Source organism: Apodemus sylvaticus, chromosome X (genome assembly GCF_947179515.1).
Source record: "Apodemus sylvaticus chromosome X, mApoSyl1.1, whole genome shotgun sequence".
Taxonomy (NCBI): Eukaryota; Metazoa; Chordata; class Mammalia; order Rodentia; family Muridae; genus Apodemus; species Apodemus sylvaticus.
Window position 1 is genome coordinate 96,833,705 of NC_067495.1, and position 7,900 is coordinate 96,841,604.

General features: G+C 42.0%; 1 pseudogene; it reads left to right on the forward strand.

Moving 5' to 3' along the window:
• Nucleotides 1-1,666: 1,666 nt before the first annotated feature.
• On the forward strand, nt 1,667-6,510 carry LOC127674599 (presenilins-associated rhomboid-like protein, mitochondrial; annotated as a pseudogene).
• Nucleotides 6,511-7,900: the final 1,390 nt, after the last annotated feature.

Genomic DNA, 7,900 nt, shown 5'->3' on the forward strand with positions numbered 1-7,900 from the left:
TGGAGTGCTATGACTTTTCCTCTTAATTCTCCTTTCTTTGTGTCCAATAAGTTTGGCTATGATGTTTCTTCATTTCCATTGAAGAGTATATAGTGATGGCAGATTATAGAAGTCTGAGTCTAAGATTAAGTACATTGTTCAACTTAGCCCATTACAGAAATGGTACAATGAATGCAATGAAAATAAGATGCAATGACTTGGAATAAAGACAACAAGCATTGGCAGAGAAGATGAGGTAGTAAAGGAGAGTGAGAGGAAATAAAAAGTGAAGACAGAAGCACAGGAGAGGGAAGGAGAGGGGGACCCCAAGGTAAAGTGTGGGGAAGAGATAAGTAGTAGCAACCCATTGCCCATGGGAAGAGAGTGCTTAGGCAGTGCTGGATAATTGCTGATACTCAACCGACCAAGTGCTATGAATTATGTGTCAGTATTTCTCTGTGAGTCAGGATTCTTTTGCATTATATTTCACTCTGGATGATTTACTTAAATATTCTTCTTTTATTTGAAATAAATTCACCATTTCTCTCCTAAAATATGCTAATTCCAGATTCCAGTCCCTGTGCTTGTCTCAGATCCACTCTCCTTTCCCTCCTATTTGGATCTACTTTCTTCCTATCTCTCATTACAAAAGCACAGGCTTCTAAGATATCACATCGAAAGATAACAAAATGACTTAGAATAAGATAAAGCACAACTATCACATAGAAGCTGGCCAAGGGAACAGAAGAAAGGAACCCAAAATTAGGCAATGAATCTGAGATCCACCTATTCACATACTCAGGTGTACCATACCCAGTCAAACCTGAATGGTATAATATAATATATGCAGATATCAGGGTGCAGGCCCTGTGCCTTCATAATAGAACTGATCTTAAGATCCTTTCTGATATTAAAACTACAGTGAGAATTCTGTCAGTCTCCATGGGTCACAAGTTAATTGATTCAGAGATAGAAAGCAGTTATTTACAACTTAGAACACATTCCAAGAGGTTGTAAAACAATTAACTAAAGGTGATAAAAGAGAAGAAATGATTTATTGTAGGTGCAAGGACAGAAGATAAAATATTGACTGGGTTGATTTATACAAAAGTTCAGTAACAACTTATGGGTTTTAAACCTCCAGCAACCTGTAAAGCTAGTTACAATTAATGAACATCTAGTCTTAATGGATACATATGCAGACACTCTCTGTTGTATACTACTTATTAAATTTATGATATGAATTTACATTTGAAATTTTAGTGAACTTGTAAAAAAAGAAATGAATTTTTGTAAAATCCATGTGATCCATTTCCCTAGAATAGTTAGGAAAAAACTATGTCCACTACATTGTAGGGAACTATTACATCAGAGCAGGAGGAAAGAGCAAGATTAGGAGAAGGCAGGAGAAGGACAGCAGAGCAGAATAACTAAGAAATTAAAAGCAAACTTGGGGATTAAGTGCGCAATATGCAGTATGCAGAGAGACAGAGGGACTCAGAAGAAGCTGCAGAGAAAGCAGAAGGAGCAGGCAGGCTTCTCCTTGCCATGGGACTGAACAGGAATTTTCTTAACAGCAAGGCTGCCTTAGTTTTACTAAAGACAACAGAGCTATTTCCTTAAAGACTGAGGTTTAATCTTTTACCAATAAATGGGCAGAAGCTTTCTCTTTCTCTATGCAGTAAAGATGGGAGCTCAGTTTTCACCCAGAGTGAGTGAATTCTTTCTGCACAGGCACATGGTTTGTTGCTCCATATATGTAGTTAAGTATCGATGTGTGTGTATATGTAGGTAAGTATGGATGTGTGTGTGTGTGTGTGTGTGTGTAGGTATGTATGTAATTATGATTTTAGCATGCAACTAAGTTCTTCTCAATTGCATGAAGTTGTATGACTGTGTATGCATGATTTTCTATATGAATATATGTGAGTCTATACATATTTGCTTGTGTTAAAGAATTTCCTTTTGCTAGTGACTCTAGCCTGGTTCAATAAATGTTTCTTGTTCTAAAACCTTCTTCCTGCTTGACAAGCTAGTGGCAAGTCTTCTGGCCAAGAGATAGCAAATCCCTGGCAGTTAATCCTTTACTTAATCCCCCTGTTTGCTGATGAAGTGCTAAAAGCTACAGCCTGCAGTGCTTGGGCTCAAAGGATAGGCAGGCCAGCTACCATTGAAAAGTAACTTAGACTTAAGATAGGTAAACATTATAAAAATGCAACCCTAATATCTTGCAAGAGCAAGTCTTGCTCCCACTGACAAACTCTGTCCTCAGATATCTTCAAGAGAGAACATGAATGCCAGAGCAGGTCCCTGACAGAGTTTCACTCAGATGTCAACAATAAATAAATACATGAAATTTGCAAGCACATGGATGGATGAGTAAAAAATATTCCAGAGTGAGGTAACTCAGATGCAGCATGATAAACATTGTACATATTTGCTTATATGTGAGTATCACGAGTTAAATAAATAATGATAACCAAGCTACAATCCATAGACCCAGAGAGGTTCTGCATAGAAGGAGATACTAGGGGGACACAAGAATCTCTCTGGGAGGGGAGAGTAGAGTAGATGATGTGGGTGAGTACAGAGGGTTCAAGAATAGGAGGATCAGATGCTTTGGGAGAGGGGTGATGATGGTGTTGAGCAAGAGAATGCAGTGGAGACAGAATCCATGGGCAGTGGAGAAGTGTTAAGGAGATTATTGCAGTAGAAATATATTCTAAAATATGTGAAGTCAATGCAAATGTGGTCTCCAAATAAAGGGAGAGACAGGGAGTGTCGCCTGTCCATCTAGTGTCACCAAACAAATCAGTCCATTCATAAATGCTGGGATCGACAATGTGGTCCTGGCTGCAAGACATGCTAGGTCATCTGTGGAACAGTCCTGTGGGGGTCAACAACCAACATCTGAATTGATTTAAGGCCCACTCCAATAGACAGGACCTACAAATGCTTCCATGACCAAAACAAGAGGAGATAGCCCAAGGGACCACGAGTAAAACTAAATACCATTGTCCATAACAAAACAGGGGGAGGGTGGTGGGATAAAATGAGTCTTGGGGTACCCTCAGGTAAAATACTTGTTAGTTCTTCAGACCTAATTGTGACATTCATTCTGCTGCATTTATTCAGACCTGGCTTGATCATTTAGAATCTATGCAGATGATCCTGGGTGAGAAAACGAAACTGAGCAAAATGTGGGTTGACCAGAATTTGGCAGTCCTATGTTCTGGCTGGCATTGAAGCCCCTTGTTTGCTTTTGGAATATATTGTCTGCTTAGGACATGATCTTATGTTTGCATTGCATGATCTAGGCCTGTGTACATTATGCTTCTCCTGTCATTTCTGGTTGCATAAGGTCAGTATTGAGATGGGGGTGTTCTAAGTCTCCCGTCCATTACCTCTGGGGTCTTGGGCTGCATGAGACTGTTAGCTCAGGCCTGACCCTGTGTCCCTCAGTGTCCCGCAGTGCGCGCTCAAGCAAGCGCAGTGAGCAGACAGGACATTTTGTGCAGAAACCAACATCAATGACCTAGCATTATATAAATGAAGTTCCCTGTGAACACAACTCCTGCTTGGCCGGTCTTCTTACTGCTGCTGACAAGAAGGGCTGTAGACATTTGTTTTTCACTGATGCAGAAGCATACTGTGTGTGTTTTTGTCTGTGTGTGGACTTCATATTAATGTAAACATGCACATGAACCTCAGACATACACACACACACACACACACACACACACACACACATATGAACAAGGATCACATGCACATCCATAACCCTCCAAACACACACATGTACACAGGTACACACATATATGTGCACAGACCTTCACACACACAAACAAAACCTAAGTTATCATAAACAAATGTTTCCAACTTTGCGTATAAAATGATAAGCATGAAAGATTAATTGTACAGCAAACCACAAACACTTGGTTGCTTTTTAAAGTAACCAGGGAGCAGAGCACAATGCTGATGATTGAAAGAGAATGAATATTTCTGACAGGGAGGGATCTGGGAAGTCGTAGCATAGGCTTCTGGAGAGGGTTGGAATGTTTGGGAAACACATCTGAGTGCAACAGAATTCAATCAGATTATTGATACCATGTTCTCTATGTAGGACCCCTGTATGCACGGTTTGAACTGCTCTCTTTACTCAGAGAAGCGATGAAGTGAGTTGTTGAGCACTAGATTTGTGGTGCTCCATAAGTGGGAACTGCTCTAGTATACCCTTGAAGCTTCCAGACAGCAATACATTAACAAGAGGATATTTGGCACTTTGTAAAACATGAGCCCTTTCCATTGAAATGTAAGACTATAGGTTTGCTGCCACCCTGTGGCTGTAATGAGAACTGCACCAGTGTGATTCAGGCCTGATGATCTCTGTTTGGGAGGAAGAGAAAACAGGCTGTGAACTGAACTTGATAGGACCTTAAGTCTGGAGTTTGCAGAATTTTTTACCTCTGATTATTTTCTTGGCATATAACAATTCATACCTTAGGCATATCTAATACACCCCAGAGATTGGAACCCGATCCTGGTCTGAGGTGAAGACAAAGAATAGACATGATGGAGCTATAGAAGCTAGGATGAGTCTAAACAGGAACACACAGCTGCAGGCACACACAGAGCACACAGAGGAAAATCCATTTGTGCATCTCATTCATTTGTTCCATGAAACTCAAACACAATACTGTCACTGTGTATAGAAAATATATACATGTACATCCTCTATCAAATGTGTGTGTGTGTGTGTGTGTGTACATGCATGCAGCAGGAGGCAGAACAAAGCCTCCAGTTTTGCAAGTCAGGTGCCATTTTCCTTAGACAAGGTTTGTCACTGGCCTGGGACACCCCAGCTAGGCTAGGCTGACTGCTCAGCAATACCTGGGAATCTGGGTCTCTACATTCACAGGCAAGCATGTGCTGCCACACCCATTTTATTCTTCCTGGGGATGGAACCAAGGTTCTCCTGCTCACAATGTTATCACTTTACTGACTGAGCCACTCCCCTGCCTTATTCTATTCTCAATGAGAGAACAAGTATTTTTCCCCTTCCCAGATATAAATTTTCAAACAGCAGTCAAACCACAAATGCTCCTCCCCTCTGCTCAGTAACTAGGAAGGCTCTCCACAGCCCTCTCTTCCTTTCTCTCAAAGCAGAATTCATTCACTCTTGTCCTTTATCACCTGAGAAATCATACCCATAAGGGAAACTACACCAGCTAGAAAGCAGAGATTCCCTCACCTTGTGAAGGAAACATTCCTAGAGGCATGGCCAGGCTGTGCTCACCAGAAGATGGAGGTCTCCATGGAAACATCATCAAGGTTAAAGAGCAACATTGTTTTCACATCAAGGTTATAGAGCAACATTGTTTTCATGGTCCTTGATGAGCTCTTTTACTATACTGAGGAGACTCTGGAGGTCTTTATGGAAATGTGTTCTAGGATGTGACACACTGTGTAGAATGAGACCCTGAAGAGAAAAAGAAAATCCTCAGAGATACCGGGAGTCGAACCCAGGACCCCATGTACTTAAGGCATGGCACTCTACAACTAAGCTATATTGCTAGGGTACTGATTGGTGTGATTATAGCCTATATCAACACACAATGACTGAAGCTGCATTTACAGGGCCTGTAAGAATCTGCATCGTGACTTTGTGCATGATTTATGGCTTCTAATTTATTGTTTTATGGTATTTTTATGTTATTCTTCTAGAAGAAAAGAATCTATTTTTAATGAAAAGAATATAATACTGAGAACAGGAAATTTTGTGTTCTTTGAGACATGGCATACACACAATAAATTGAGGGTGTTGGGTCAAATTAAGTATAATGTGTTTCTGCAGGGTTAGTAAGATCAGGACAAGGTGGGCAGAGGTTGGGACCATGGCATTGCAAGGTTGGGTACACTGACACTTGGGTTTCCTTCACCCTCGTGTGCCTCCCTAGGAGGAAAGCTACCAGGAGCTCTCTGAGACCAAGGCTCCACAGCAGCTCCAATTCAGGTTTAAATGATTTCTTCAGCCTAAATGTGCATTTATAAAGGAACTGAGGGAGGATAAACCTTGAAGATCAGTCAGTGTCATGGGAACAGCATACAGAAGTGCCTTGATCCTGCTCCTGGAGGAAACAGTCTTTTGTCCTTCCCACTAGCTTAGAAGAACTCTAGTGAAGCCTTTGTCTTTCACTGCTGGGTTCCCTGGATGTGCATTAGTATCAGCTGGTATTTGACAGTTTGAATCCCTGACATCCAGGGTGCAGAGTTATGTTGATGGTATGAAATCTATCCAGTTGGATGGTAAATGGCCACAAGAGGAAGGAATCTCAGAAGATTAACAAGTGGTACACTAGCCTAGGTGATGGCCACAGGACTGTGACAGGCATCATAGTTGCAAACAAAATCTTATTCTGCTTCTGGAGAGTACAGTCCCTGCATTGGTCCATAGTCAGATTCTTTACATCCAACCCAGCATCAAAGGCTCTTTGTTCTCCAAGGTTGTTGTCCATGATCACTCACTTTTTCCTTTTTATTTTTTTTATTTTTAACGTTATTTTATGTTTATTTACATTCCAATTGATTTCTTCCCTTGATTCCCCTCCCACAGATCCTAATCCCATTCCTCCTCCCTGTTGCCTACAAGAAAGTGCTCACCCCATGCCTCCTCCTTCCTGGGCCCTCAAGTCTAGTAAGGATCAAGATCATTTTCTCCCACTGAGGCCAGACCAGACAGTCCTCTGCTGTATATGTGCCAGGGGCCTCAGATTGGGCCTGCATGCTCCTGGTTGGTGTCTCAGTCTCTGGGATGTCCCTGGGAGTCTAGGTTAGTTGTGTCTTCTGCTATTCCTATGTGGTCATTCTCTTTTTCATATTATTCAGTCCTTCCCCAAATTCAACCTCAGGTTGAATCCAATGGTCAGGTGTAAGTATCTGCCTCTCTGTAAGTCAGCTGCTGGTAGGGCCTCTCTCAGGAAACCCTTGTCAGCGTTTGGTCTGTGAGCACAACATAGCATCAGTAATAATGACAGGACCTGGTCACCCACATGAGATGGGTCCCTTGTTGGGCTGGTCATTGGCTTCCTTTCCCCCAGGCTCTTCCCCAGTTTTGTTTCTGTGGTTCTTTTAGACAGGAACAATCCTGGATCAGAGTCTTGACTGTGGTTTATTATCACTGTCTATCTAAAGGAGGTGGATTCTTTGAGTTCCCTCTTCCCTATGTTGGGGGTTTTGGCTAAGGTCACCTTCAATGAGTCCTGAGAGTCTAGTACCTCCTAAGTCTCTTGTGCTATATAGATGGTCCCCCTACTTCCCATTCACAGAGGATGCATATTTCCATTCATTCTCCTGGCCCTCTGCTATACTCTCTCCTGTCCCCTCCATATCAGACCCTGTTCCTCCTTTGCCCTCTTCCTCCCTTCTCCCACACAGGTCCCTCCCTCCCTCTGCCTACTCTGATTATCCACCCCCCTTCTAAGCAGGATTGAAGCCTCCTTATTTGGCATTTCTGCATGTTGTGATGTTCTCTGGGTTGTATTCTAGGTATTCAGTACATTTTGGGTAATATTCACTTATCTAGTTCCACCCATTTACCTGATAAATCACGATGTCCTTGTTTTTATAGCTGAGTAGTATTCCCTTGAGCAAGTGAAGCACATTTTCTGTATCCATTATTCTGCTGAGGGACATCTGAGTGGTTTCTGGCTATTACAAATAAGGCTGCTATGAACATGGGGGATCATGTATCCTTGTGGTATGGTGGGGTGTCTTTAGGGTATATGCACAAGGGTGATATAGCTGGTGAAGTAACATGGCTTAGAGAGCTGTGGTTCACACTCTTGAGGTCTGAGACAGATCATGAAAGGTCCCCAGTAGTTGCAAAATTGACAAATCGGCTGCTGCTAGCTGCTAACAACAG